The sequence below is a fragment of the Cheilinus undulatus genome, linkage group 7, assembly GCF_018320785.1.
Source record: "Cheilinus undulatus linkage group 7, ASM1832078v1, whole genome shotgun sequence".
NCBI lineage: Eukaryota > Metazoa > Chordata > Actinopteri > Labriformes > Labridae > Cheilinus > Cheilinus undulatus.
In genome coordinates this window covers 32,603,278-32,617,107 of record NC_054871.1, presented here as the reverse complement: position 1 = coordinate 32,617,107, position 13,830 = coordinate 32,603,278, and the positions used below count along the sequence as shown (strand labels likewise).

The window sequence follows — 13,830 nt, the reverse complement described above, 5'->3', positions numbered from 1 at the left end:
ATAACATAATAAAGATTGATTGATTTTTCATATCCTCTCAGTCAGAGCGCAAAACGCTGCGCAATATTTAACAGACATGTTTGGATTTTACTTTTAGCAAATGTTAATCTGCAGTTATAGAATCTTATAAAATCAGTTGTGCCAATTGTTTCCTTCAGGTTAGATTTCTTAGCAAACTGTTATTGATAGATGTCACTTTAATTTCTAGCTCAACAAGTGACTACAGATGCTTATCTGAAAGTAGAGTCTATGAAACAGCGCGAGTGTTTAAAATGTGAGTATAAACTGGAAAATAAAACATTACAAATTAAATATTTCTCACATGGAACATTTGTATTAAATTACTTTAGATGGCTATTTATTTGTTTGTTGTCTGATCAATGAAGACGTGTTTTAACTCAAACTTCTGCTTTCATTCCTGCAGACTATGTCCGCCTCGAGAAGCCGTGACAGTCCTGGGACAGCTGCCCCCTGCCTTCCTTCCTCCTCAGTCAGGAGAAGCGGTTTGACAGAGCCCGATGCGAACCCTGGACCCCTCTTCCCGATGACTCGGTCCCCCGCGCTGACCCGACATCTCCTGCGTTTACGGGCCTACAGCAGTCCCGTTACGCGCCGCAAGAGGGAGATGATCCCGGCAGACAAGAAAGACGCGGTGTACTGGGACAAACGCCAGAAGAACAACGAAGCAGCCAAACGGTCCAGGGAGAAGAGGAGGCTGAACGACCTGATGATGGAGGATCAGCTGCTGGCTCTGAGCGACGAGAACGCACAGCTGCGTGCTCAGATGCTCAGCCTGCAGTATCACTGCAGGCTGAGCGCGGAGAAAAGTCACTCTATTGCGTGTGAAACATCAGATTCTACTGTAACATTTCCACCCAGGCTTCCCTACAACCCTGCCCTCTTCCACAACGGGCTCTGGGGAAGCTACACTAGCAGCCCAGTCTCTCTGCTGGGTGTCGGGCGGCAGGAAGCACCGAAACATCCTTCTGCGGCTACGATCTCCTATGACACTTCCAACATGCAAGCTTCTGGCTCGCAAGGCATCTCCCTGCTCTCCGGGTCGTGCTTCCTCCCTCCTGGAGCAGTTTTGGGCGTTGGGAAGTCAGTGGACGATCAGCGACAGATCTCATCCAGCGTTGACATTCCCAGTTCCACTGATCCCGCAACTTCCATGCGCTTATTTCCGGACTCCTTCCCGCGGGCCTCCCCACTGCCGTGCCCCCCTCAGACATGGCCAGTTCCCAGCTCGGCACTGTGTAACAATTACCTGCTGCCTTGGCGGTCTTCCTACCTGCCCCCACCGGCCGTCTACCCAGGCCTGCCTCCTCTCTGTGTACAGGAGCGACACGGCCAGGGTCTTGGTCTGGAGGCAGACCCTCAGCGGGGGTGTAGGAGTGGGGTCAGCAGAGCACCAGCAGGTCTGAATCAGCTCAGGATGCACCCTAGTCCTAATGGACTCTAACAGTCATAATGCCACTTCATTTCAAGTAAAATACTGATGCTGCATTCATCTCTAGTAAAAAAGCCCGAAACGGGCGTTCAAACCTGTCTGGCAACACGCCTTTAACCCTGTGATCACAATAAAGAAGGAAAATGAGCACATGCTGCTTACACTCAGCTGTAGTTTTTAATGTGTTCATCAGGATAAAAAAAAGCTATGACGCACACACGATTAATCACACTGATCGGTTAAAGGATGGGAAAAATATACAGCCAATGTCTCCATTCAGTTGGTATTCAGAGGATATGACGCGTAAACGTGCATCTAGAAGTAATAAACAGTTCTTTGTAATTTTTACATTTCGGTGGCAAAATTGATCCATATTGGTGTGAAGGTAAAATATGACAGTTTCTTATATTTAGACAGTTTAATTGCGGTTCAAAAACACCAGCGAGGAGGTCAGTGAAACCGGCAGTGTGCCGGGTTGGTATTCCCCCGATCACCTCGGCGTTATTTCCCATGCACACTTTGATGAAAGAGAACGTTTAATTGGAGGTTTGCGGTCGATATGCAATTATTTCTGTGGCTGACTATACCATCTTTATTCTCAGGAATATTAAAATTATGCTTCAGCATGACTTTGAAGCCCTTTGCACTGCTAAATGTAAACTTACATTATAAGGACAATGTGTTTGCAACAGTGGTGCAATAGAATATCAAAGACATTCAGATAAAACCCTCATACACCATATTTTAAAAAGAACTAGTTCTCTTTATGTTGACGTGGAAATATTGTTGATTTGATTATGTAAAGGACGCTTACACACGAGGTGAACGTCCCCGTCTATAGCTTTAATCTGAATGCAAAACAATCCAACCTTAGAGGCGTTAAAACTTCCACCCCAGTCTACCAGCACGTGTTTGGAGGCCACCAGCAGAGGGAGCTAGAGCATCAATACTGCTAGAGCTTTGATTTTTATCTCCAAGATAGTGAAGTAGGAAATGCCAAACTATTTTCTGCTTCCCTGTACACGTGGGCTTTCCCTCTTCATCTAACATTTTAAAAAGACACAATAATTTTTCTAGATAGAAAATAATCTCAGAATATTGTTATGGGGAAAAACAAGTCAAGAGGAAAGGAAATATCATTTTTCTGCCAGGCATATTTCATCTGAATCCTGAGCTCATAAACATTTAAAGTCATTGTTTAGTTAACTTTTGTGCTTTATTTCAGATGACTGTGACATTTTTCATTTTAGATTAAAAACTTATAAAAGAAAACTAACACAGTTACGTCAAAATTTGAAAATAACTCTACACTTTGTGGTTCTCAGCATCTATGCATTTTACAAAAACAAAGCCTATTTGTTTCCCCATGAACATTTAATGCATGTTATTTTCACATTAAAGACTCACAAGCGCATCACAACAGGAAGCAAAAATCGTACTTGCCCACAAGCAACACTGTCCAAATATAGAAATGGGGTTGAGGTCAAATTGTCACAAAAGCAAGTTATGATTCAGATATAAAGCTGTTTTGTCCTTCTTGACATTATGCATTGCAACATTTAATCAAAGGATATTTAACATCAGAAGTTCTACCTTAAAGCTGATTAAGTGACAAGCACTTCCTTCTTCTAAAATCAGAGGTGCTAAAGATTATTTAACACTTAAACTGAGCACTTCTCATTACTTCAGTTTCATCCTCTTAATTATGCTTTTATAAATATCTGATAGTAACATAACTTTTGTTGTATTTAGATTTGGCTAATTCAACTACTGGAACTACAACTACTGTCTGGATGAAACATACATTAAATACCACACAACACACCTAAATGCAGCTGCAAAACACACACCAAGACAGCAATGCACAGCAAAGACAAACTTAATGACACAGATGTAGCAGAAGAACATTATTCTGTATATTCTCTCTGAGCATAATATACCAAATATGTCTATAAGAAACTGACAGCAGGATCAAACAGAACAGACCCCTTGTGGGCTAGCCCCTAAAACCATAACACCCTGAACATGAGACACTTCATGTCACATCGGAGGTGGACAGTCAAAGACTTGCGAAGGAGGAGGGGAGGTAGGAGGCTAGAGAGAGCAGCCAGACATCATCAGCCCCCCTCTGCTAATGTGTGCATCAATCTAATGACGCAGTAACAGAGGAGAGATCCCAGCTAAAGTTGTTCAGAACAACTGTGTGAATACAGTTGTTTGCAGTTTCCAGATACGACATTTGAAGGTAAGGCCTCAAGCTGATTTTTTAACATACAGTAGTTTGTAGCACTGATTTAAAGGTGTCTGTATTCAGGTGATTTAAAAGTAAAGATGTGATTTACCAAATGATAGAGAATTTTAATGAATATACAACCATATTTTTCATTCTGTGATGTACAACATGTTCGATTCTGTTTAAATAAAGGACAGCTCAGAGAACACTTGAAAAAAATCTTTCATATCTAGCTGACAGGCAAGAAAGGGGAACAGGTGTTTAATTTTTTCATATTTTCATTTATACTATAAAACAAATCATTTTACTCTACATAAAGCACTTGAAATTGTCGCTCCTTTATCTGTCACCTATTGTTTCAGGAAGAGGAAGTGCTCCTGCCTTGTTAATACCTACAAGATAATTTAGCACATCATCTGTATAGAGGATGTGCTTATTATAGACCCTTTGATTATAAAACTCTAATCATTTTTAGTCAAAAGTGGAAATCACAGAAAGTTTGAAATATATAATATAAAATCAGGTCATCTTCTCTAGCATCTGTCTACAATAGGGAAGCATAGATAGTTTTATAGTCTTGTTTTACATAGTTGTGTTAGTTTTCTGTGTGTTTTCAATTATTTTTACTTTGGCGTTGCAAATTAGCTTGTTCAATAAATGCAGTTATATGTAGCACCAGTTTACATTTTCAGCATAAGTACTAATACAAATAAAAAATGTAATAAATGATATTTTGTAGTTGATAAATGAGATGTGACAGAAGCTGGAAAGATATGTGAACCGAGAAAGGAGTGCTGTGCACAGTGTGTTTCTAATGTTCCCATAACATCAAAGTGTAAGGGAGGCTAGAAAAGTACAAGAGCGAGACATTTATTTGCTAATTCCAAAGTCCTATCTGCTGTTATTGTAATATCTTTGGATATAAAGTAACCTGGATTTTGGAATAAAATGCGATTTAATTGGAGCTAACTATGTATGCACTACTTAAAAAATAAAAGGAGCGGGGTCATAGATTGCCTAGTGGTTAGGTTGCGCCCCATGTATGCAGTTGGCCTGGGTCAAATCTGGCCTGTGGCTTTTTCACCACATCATTTCCTACTCTTGCGTCCCTGTTTCCGACTCTATCCCCTGCCCTTTCTCTCTCTCTCTAATAAAGGAAAATAAATAAATAAATAAATAAATCATCAAAAAAAAGAGAGCGAGAGAAAATTAAGGAGCAGGCAGTCATCAAATTTTTTGCCTTTTTCTAGACAGCATAGCAGAGTTGGAAACTAGGAAGAGCCAGAGTACAAGATACATGTGATTTAATCAAAATCACATGAATCATTTAACAAAAGTAATTTTTATTAATTACTTCTTGAAACATACTGTGAGAAATGAAGAATTAAGAAGACTGAAACACAGAACACTATGTGAAAACAGTTCATAAATTGCTTCCTGCTTCTACAATGCCTTTACTGTTTGACTCCAGATTCACTTCTTTGTAAAGCCACCATATAAATAATTTAATGTTGTTTTATAATGCTTTTCATTTAAATTTAAACCAGTAGTATTTAATGGTGCATTTCACTCATGAACAGAAATTTCACACCATGAACTGAGGTGAACGTTTTATTTTCCCAAGGGAGCCTTTATTCACTCTTTTTCCAAGCTGGCAGTTAACAAAACCATTAACTCTGTAGACTGAGGGGAAAAAAAGCCACAGAACAAGGACTGGCCAGTTTTTCCTCCCATAGTCATTTCACAACAGAGCATTCGGAAACAAAAGCATGTGGTAGACTATGAGAAAAAGGATTGACACAAAAGAAGAAGTTTGAGAGTTCCTTACTAAAAAGCAGCCTGGATATAAATAGCCAAATAAGAAACAGGTGCAAATGTGCAGCGCAGTATTGAGAAGGCCTCAAGAGATTTCACTCAGGAACCCTCTCTCTCTCTCCCTCTTAGTCTTTCTGTCTCTGTCCCTGTGTGATTGTTTTCTCTCTTCCTGCTGCTTCTTTTTTGAGACTTGCTCTCGCTTAGAGTATAAAACGTATCATCCACACACAACAATGCAGGTGGGCATGTTCAGAGGACTCGCACATGCACAGAAAAGGTGTGGGTCTACATTCTCAGTGGGCACAGCCCTGAATATTTTTAACCCATTTTGTTCTCACCATCGATGAGCATGCCTGGCCTCTTTGAAGCTTTTGTTTTGATGTTGCATACTGGGTCTGACTGGCATGTCAAAAATAAGACTGTGTGAAAATAAGATGTTGCACTATGTGTGGATAACAGAAATAAAAATGAGAACTTACAACTAAATAAGAGACTACATTATAATTTTGAGGTTACAGACAGTGAAGTTATGGTCTGAGCTTATTAGAGTTCCTCTTGTGTGAAATCGTACGTGACAGTTTATAACGCAGCTCATCAAACTTGTCATCTGAAGTGTTATTTGCAAAAAAAAAGTGTGGGGAGCGTATCAATGAGATAAAAGGCATAAGTGTGAGCTTAATGTGTGTTTCCACGTATATTATACGCCAAAGGGGGTGACTGTGGTTTTAGCACTATGATCATCCTTCTTGCACAGCTTCCCGAGACTACCCACAAAGCCATGCATGAAAGAGACAATGTGAAAAGTCTGTTTTTTCACAAGACTGAATTTACTTTTTGCAACAAATATAAAAAACCCAAAGTAGAAGAACAAATTGGAAAGGTATTGAAAGATATGGAGAAAAATAAAGATATAATTGATCACCTGAACCAAACAGTAACTAATGGAGCAACTCTGTGGCCTCAGAAACCTTATTTAAAATCAGTCCCACACAGGGATATCCAGACTATGGCCTGTGGGCCAAATGACTATGGCCTATGGGCCAAATGTGTCCACCTGTATTTGTCCCACAGCTAATTCTAAAAAAAATGAAATATGGCCAGCATTAGAACATGAAGCTTGTGCTCAACTGTATTAGGGATGAAATGGAAACTGCTAATTAAAACTATCAGTAATAACTGCACTATAATATTATGGCAAGTAATGTCCAAATGGCATATAGACCACTTCATATAGACCACTTCTATTTAAATGTATTGTTCTGTTTTTCCACTCTTTCAACCCTGTTTCCTGCTCCTTCCACTGTCCTATCTCTGAAATAAAGGGAAGAAAAGCCCAAAAGTAAATCTTTGAGAAAAAAAAAAAAAAAAACATAATTGTTCAGAGCACATGGCATCAAAAAATAAAATTGTACTGAAAATTTTCGCAGTCATAAACAAAATACCTTTGTTAATGTACATTTGAAAAAGTTTTCATGCTTACTTTTAATATGTTACTTTTATTTATGTTTACACAACCAAAATGTGAATGTGCTATATGCTGCTAATTTGATTTGTAGTACTTTTTATACAGAACTTGATCAAATGATTTGAAATGTTGATTCTGTACTTTTTGAAGATTTTCAGGAAATGATGGCACTACCACGATAATATTGATAAATGCACTATTTTAGATCGCAATAATAGTGATATGAGTTTAATATACATCTTTTGATTGTATAACTCTTTTAGTTCAATAGTAGACAGTGCTGCTTTGTTAGTTCTGTAAACAAACATTTTGACAAGAAGAGCTTGTTGACAGCTTTTTTTCATGACTAAATTGAGATGGCAACATAACTGTTAACCATATTAACAACAAAAATAACATCTAGATTCAAAAAGCCTTGATGAATAAAGGCAAAAGGATTAAAACAGCAAATAGCAGCATGATTAGTGCTCATTTGCTCCACTATCCACTCCGTCTCAGGGTCTGTTTACAAATATCACACCAATCATTTTCAAGCACCAACACTCCTATATGGTTTGGCAGCTTGGTGCAGTTTGCTCTCGTTTTCTCTCTGAACAAGGGGAGAAAGGCCATCACTATCTCCCCTCTCTGCTGCACTGAGTGTCGTTCTTACCCAGACCAGGGGTGGGGCCAGTGGTGGTCATGGCTTATAGTATAACCTGTATGTGACCCTCAGTGAAAAACATTCAGGCATCCCTGTTCTACAATGTCAAAATCTGTTTGTTTTTATTAACTATCCTAACTAATATTAGCTCAGTTACACACAGACTGTCTCGTGTTAGACTGCGATGCGTTCATGGTCTACCGCAAACTGTAGGATGGATTTGGATCGGCGCCGTCAGTCAGATATCCGATCTATTAATTACGTCCACATCGGACCCGATACCGATATTGGATCGGATCGGCCCCATCCCTATTTTTGAATAGACCTGAATGCGGTGCACTTATGACTTTCAGTTGTTTAAAGGACATATTTTCCACCCATGTATTTTTTTTTTCCAAATTCAAAAAAAGTGTCAAATCTCGTCTCGTGAGATATGTCTCGTTACACCCCTAGTTCTGAGGATGAGGTTATGATAGAGTAGCTTCTTTTGAACTAGGTATGATTACAATGACAAGTATGAAACTGAAAAGACTGACACATAAGCCTCCATTCTCACTCTTAATGTAATGTGCCCTATACAGGAAGTCAGACAAAGTCATGTCATAAAGTCATAAGGTTATGTCTGAATGATGACAGCATTGGATTTAACAGAGGGTTAATGGTTGTCTCTGCAGCTCAGAGCTCTTTTGTTTCGTCCTATGAATTCACAACAATTTTTATGATCTAAGGATCAATACTATGATCTAAGGATCAATACCATTTAACACCAACTCAAAAAAACTTCACTTAGTAAATGTTTTGCTCTTCAATACAATAAATACTATGGAGTCTACCTTTGAATGTAAAAAATGCCCTGTAACATACAAAGTCATAGCACTACTTTCTTTTTCTTGAAATCTGCACACAAAAATAAACATGCTTTCATCAGCGCATTATCTATGAATTACAATTAAATATATTGGTTTTGAAAATCAAAAACATGTAGGGTTGTTGGTTCTGATACCAGTATCGGAATTACGTCCAATACTGCTTAAAATGCAGGTATTGGTAGCGACAAGTAGACAAGGTTATGCACCAATCCAATGCTGTTTGGTCTGGATTTATATTTTGCTTCATTTAGCCATGCTAAATGCTAACTCCATAAACCAGAAATCACTGCATGTTTATAGAGCAGCGAAGAAGAACCAAAGGACCCACTGCAGCAGGAAAGAATGTCGGCTACCTGACAGTTTTTCTCTGAATGTGAGCATTAAAATGCCCTCTGAACCAGTGCACGACAAGAAGTGACACAGTTTATTAAAGGTTAATTAACTTTTGAGCCACAAAATGTTGCCTCTTATTAGTTTTTCCTCTTGAAGCTGCCTTCTCATTGACAGTATCGATGCTTTTGAATCCCTTATAGCAGGATTTTCAGCGAGCCTGGAACTCATGTGATATTGAACGTCCCTTAATTTACTTTAATCGAATTACGATCATTTATTGCCACTAGCTCGAATACTAACTTGAATGCTAACCGCCATATTGTTTACCCTTTGTGAGAGTCTGTCAGTCATTTGCAGGCTGTTCCATAATCATGTGATGCTAGTGAGAGATAGAGATCCTGTGATGCAGCCCCTGTATAACTGTTATTTTAATATTTAGGAGTAAAACTCAACAATCAGCAGGAAACTACTGTAGAGTCACAGAGATGCTATACATTATGATTCAAAACCCAACACCGTGGTATCAGAAACATATCAGGAAGGGAAAAAATGGTATTGAAACCAAGATTATAATAATTTTTGATTTTTCTTTAGTTTTATTTTGATTTCATTTCCACCTCTTGTGTGCAATTTCAGTTTCGTTTTTATTAGTTTTTACTGCTGGTTTGCTAGTTTATTTTGGTTTTTATTTTGCAGAAATGTTTCATTTTAGTTCAGTTTTTATTAGTTTTCGTGTTAGTTTGAGGTTTTTTCAGAGACATGTCAGGGCTGAGTGAACAAAATACATTTTAAAAAACATATTCAAACAGGCTATCATTAATTCAAAGATGACATCTGAATACAACTCCAGAAGTAAAACAACCACTGTGCGAAGTCTTAACCAATAAATCAGGTCATTTTACACTCCCCAGGCTTGGGTGTAGGTGCCAGTCAGTGTGGTTATGTCAAAGACTAAAACTAAAACTAGAACAGTCTTAGTTATTATTATTTTTTTTTTTTTGTTTTGTTTTTTTTTTGTGTTTTTTTCCCAAGCTTAGTTTTTGTTTAGTTTCAGTTAACTAAAATGATTTTCAAATTTTAGTAATAAACTTGATCGGAACATCCCTAATTGTCACAAAACATATTATTCTAACATTTATGTGCACTCATATTTTCTAACATCCCTTATACAAACATGAAAAATAACTGTAAAGTATAACACAGAAAAGACAAAGTTAAATCAGATAAGATCACAACTATCTATAAAGGAGGTATAGTATTCAAGCTCCAACAAAAGCATTAACCTCCATTTCTATTTCTTTCAGGTCTTTGTTGATTGTCTCTCAGTTTATCCATCATGGAGCCTCTGCTGTTACCTTTTCATGGAGGGCAAAACAGTAAGGGATCCCGTCGCAAACGTGAGTTCATACCTGAGGAGAAAAAGGACGCCCTCTACTGGGAGAAACGTCGTAAGAATAACGAGGCCGCCAAACGATCCAGAGAGAAGAGGAGGTTGAATGACTACGTGCTGGAGACCCATCTCATGGCCCTGAAAGAAGAAAATACCAGGCTCAGTGCTGAATTACTGGCTATCAAACTTCACTTTGGCCTGGTCCATCCTGCAGCCTACAGCGCTCACCAGAGTAGCCAACAACAACGCAGTGTCCACAGTAGCAGCCAGCCCATCAGTGCTAATAACACGCAATACCCCTCTCTGCATAGGGACTACTACTGGGTTGGCAGAGACCCTTCTGTTATTCCTAGCCACTTAATGTCTGTTTTCCCCACGTATGCCCTTGAAACCCTGAGAGGTTATCCATATACAAACACATCAGGAACTGTTAGCTCTGGCCTATTCACTCCCCTGGTGCTTCCTCGAAATCTCCTGCCCACCCACTCACCATATCCAGCACCTCCTGTACTGAAGCCTGTTCCCACTAGAGGCACCTCAGATGAGGAAGAGGAGCAGTGGGTCCCGGGAACAATGCCACTGTACTGCTCTGATCCACCTTGCAAAAACTCATCAGACAGAAACCTCTCCACAAAGACATTCAATGTCTGATTGACTGTCAAATATTTAGGCTTTCTTCTCAACTTATTTTCTCTTAAGTACTGTTCTGCTCACACTGTTACTTTAAGAGCTTGAATTGAGGAGTACCTTGCCTTTGAAATAAAAACTGTAAGCATCTGAACAGAATGGCGTTATGTATTAGTTCACATAGCACCCTGCACTGTCCCAGAGCACTGAGGCTACTTTTGCTCCTCTCTGTATACCTTTTTCATCAATGCTTAATACAGGTTTAGCTGAATAACACAATGACTCAATTTACAAGTTGGCTATCCAGCTGCTAAGCAGCATAAACTTTGACAGTGCACAATGTGGGTCTAATATCTTGGTTGATGGGAAACATACCTTGATGTTGAAGTAGACTATTAACATGTAGACTATGAATAAAACATCTTACTTGACATAGGGAACAGTGTAGTATGCTGATGTATTTTTTGTTTTATCTCGGGGTGGGGGGGGGCAGCATTGATCATAATGTTCCATTTTGCGGTCACTGTGTGTTGAACAATCCAAAAATAAAACCAGAGAACTAACAATTGGGCTAATTCTTACAATTCTGATTAAATTGAAGGCATGTGGGCTGGTGTACTGAAAAAAAACATCACTCTACAGTAAATGATTGCATTAGATTGCAGAAACAGTTGCTAACTGCACTGTTTTGTTTTTTTTTACTCCAGTGCTCGTTTTTTCCCTTACAGTGTATTTGTGAGTCAGCAGCAGGACTCAAAAGTACATCAGGTTGTTGGCTGTTTGCCTGACAGCACTAATGCCAACATTGCTGCTGCCCAGGCAAACAGCCAGTCCTGCTGCCTCAAAGGCAAACTCAAAGAAACAATCAGTGCCAACACAGGAGCACGAGTGAGTAGAGATGACTACAAAGGAAGGCCCTGATCACACAGGATTCCTTTTTATATATAACCTGTTGTTCAGGGCAAGGGATGCAAGAACCTACCAACTAGTGGTTATAGCTATCAAACAAGGATATTTGAGCTTTTAAAAGCAGATAGTAAATCAGCTCCCAAGACAAACCATCATAAAACGCTATACTCTTAAAAATTAATTTCTAGTCAAAGTTACATTTACACATCAACTAACCTGACTCCTGGTGGGTTAACACATTCTTATTCCATCTGGCAGCTAAAAATAGCAATCCACAGAGCCTGGGGAAGTCCTTCCAACATGTAATATTATTCTTTTTGAAAATTTGTTTATTCTGTGGTATAATTTTTGAATTCTTCCTTTCAAGCAGTTTCAGTTTGGCCACAGTCTGCCCATGGAAGTCTTGGTTGGTAAACAATACTAGTATGACTTATGACGGTTGGCTAACAAACGCCAAAAACTAGCAATTAAAGGTCCTTAAAAACCTTAATATCACAGCTATTCTTTCCAAGCTTTTCATTAGGTATGAAAATTCTCAGTTACATAATTGAACTGGTTAACTGGCAAAGCAGTAAGCTCACAGCATTCAGTGTCGAATGATGTTAGTTAGCTAGGACTGTTAGCTAGCTGCAACAAACATTGTTTTTAGTAGCTTTTCTCCTATGAACTGCGTTAACTAGCTGCCCATAAACGGCATGTAGAGGAAAAGGGAGACCATAAGCACATCTTACCACCACCTGTTTTTCAACGAGCCGTTCAATTTATCAGCATGGACTTCGTAAGCGTCGACACCGAAGGCATAATCTACTGAGAGGTAGGTATATCATTAGAACCTGCACGTTGTTGAAAACCAGTAGGATTCGCTCGTGCGTTCACCGAGGACTGAATCCTGCGCGACTGGCTGATTACTCTGTTGACAACATTGGAGTACAACTGAAAAACTTTATTTATTGCACTGGTTATTCTGATATGTCGCCTTTGTAAGTGAAGGTCAACCTAAGGCCGGCAGTTAACAAAAAATAATAAAACATAATAAAATATATTTTTTAATTACTTCCGGCCATGAAGGGTTTTTTCTTTACATTCTGAAAGGCGACCTACAAAGCAAGAATGCAGATAGAGATTAAATATAATTTCTTAAAGTGGAGTGTTAGCTACACTTGAAAAAAGTTTATAGCGATTTATTAAAACTCAGTCACTGTCATATAACATCAGATTGTATACATTATTTTATCTGGGCAGCGGTGTCCAAACTGTGGCCCCGGGATTTGAGGAAGGCGGTTGCAGCATGCAGACTGAACTGGAGGCCATTGTAATCAAGGAATGGACTTAGATTCCTCAGAAATGCTGCAGAAGCCGGTGTCTGGCTATGCATGTTGTTTACAGCTGATCATAGAAGCAAACGGGTGCTCTACTAAGTAGCCATCTAAAGAGTCTTGCCAAAGGGCTGAGTAATTTTTGAGATGGGAGAAGTCCTTATAAGTTGCATTTTAAGTTCAATTTGGGGAAAGCATTTGAAGAATTAGTGTTATTGAGCTATTGCAATTGCTTTTGTGTGATTTGTTCATTGCCAAAAGCAAAAAGTCTGTAAATTTTCATAATAAACCTGATTTCCAATGAATGATTTTGATTTCAACTGTATATCACAGTACATCAAGCCAAACAACACTCTTTGTCTTGACTAGTGGTCAGAGTTTCTGACACTGTTGATGACAACATGCTTCCTGCTGCTGCTGAGTCTGTTTCCTTACCAAAAGTAAAATGACTTTGTTATGAATCTTTTAAATGGTTTCCTGTCACACACCCACAGCAAAACAATTTGCACTTTAATATGAGCACTGAAACACACACACACACAAAAACAATTTTACTATTAATTACTTTCCCAAGTGACTACTTTTATAATTCAGAACTGAATAACTCTGCTACCTTTTGAAAATAGTAGCTAATCTCAGTAACTTGCTCACCATGGCTAATATCTACATGAATAGCGAACCAAGGTGTTTGAATGCATTTGGCAAGCTAAACAGAGTAGCTGTAGAATATTACTACTGAAGCAGATTGGATGGGCATGCTTGAAATGCTTTATAGGATTA

General features: G+C 38.8%; 1 protein-coding gene across 2 annotated transcripts in view; it reads right to left on the bottom strand.

The window, feature by feature from the left end:
• atp8b3 (ATPase phospholipid transporting 8B3) overlaps window positions 1-12,574 on the bottom strand; it is a 51,341-nt gene extending 38,767 nt beyond the window's left edge. For both annotated transcript variants that reach the window (XM_041790774.1, XM_041790773.1), the window contains exons 1-2: window positions 12,466-12,574; window positions 10,218-10,336 (exon numbers count right to left, since the gene is read on the bottom strand). The gene's annotated coding sequence lies outside the window, so the exon portion shown is untranslated. The remainder of the gene's footprint in view (window positions 1-10,217; window positions 10,337-12,465) is intronic.
• Between the last annotated feature and the right edge of the window lie 1,256 nt (window positions 12,575-13,830).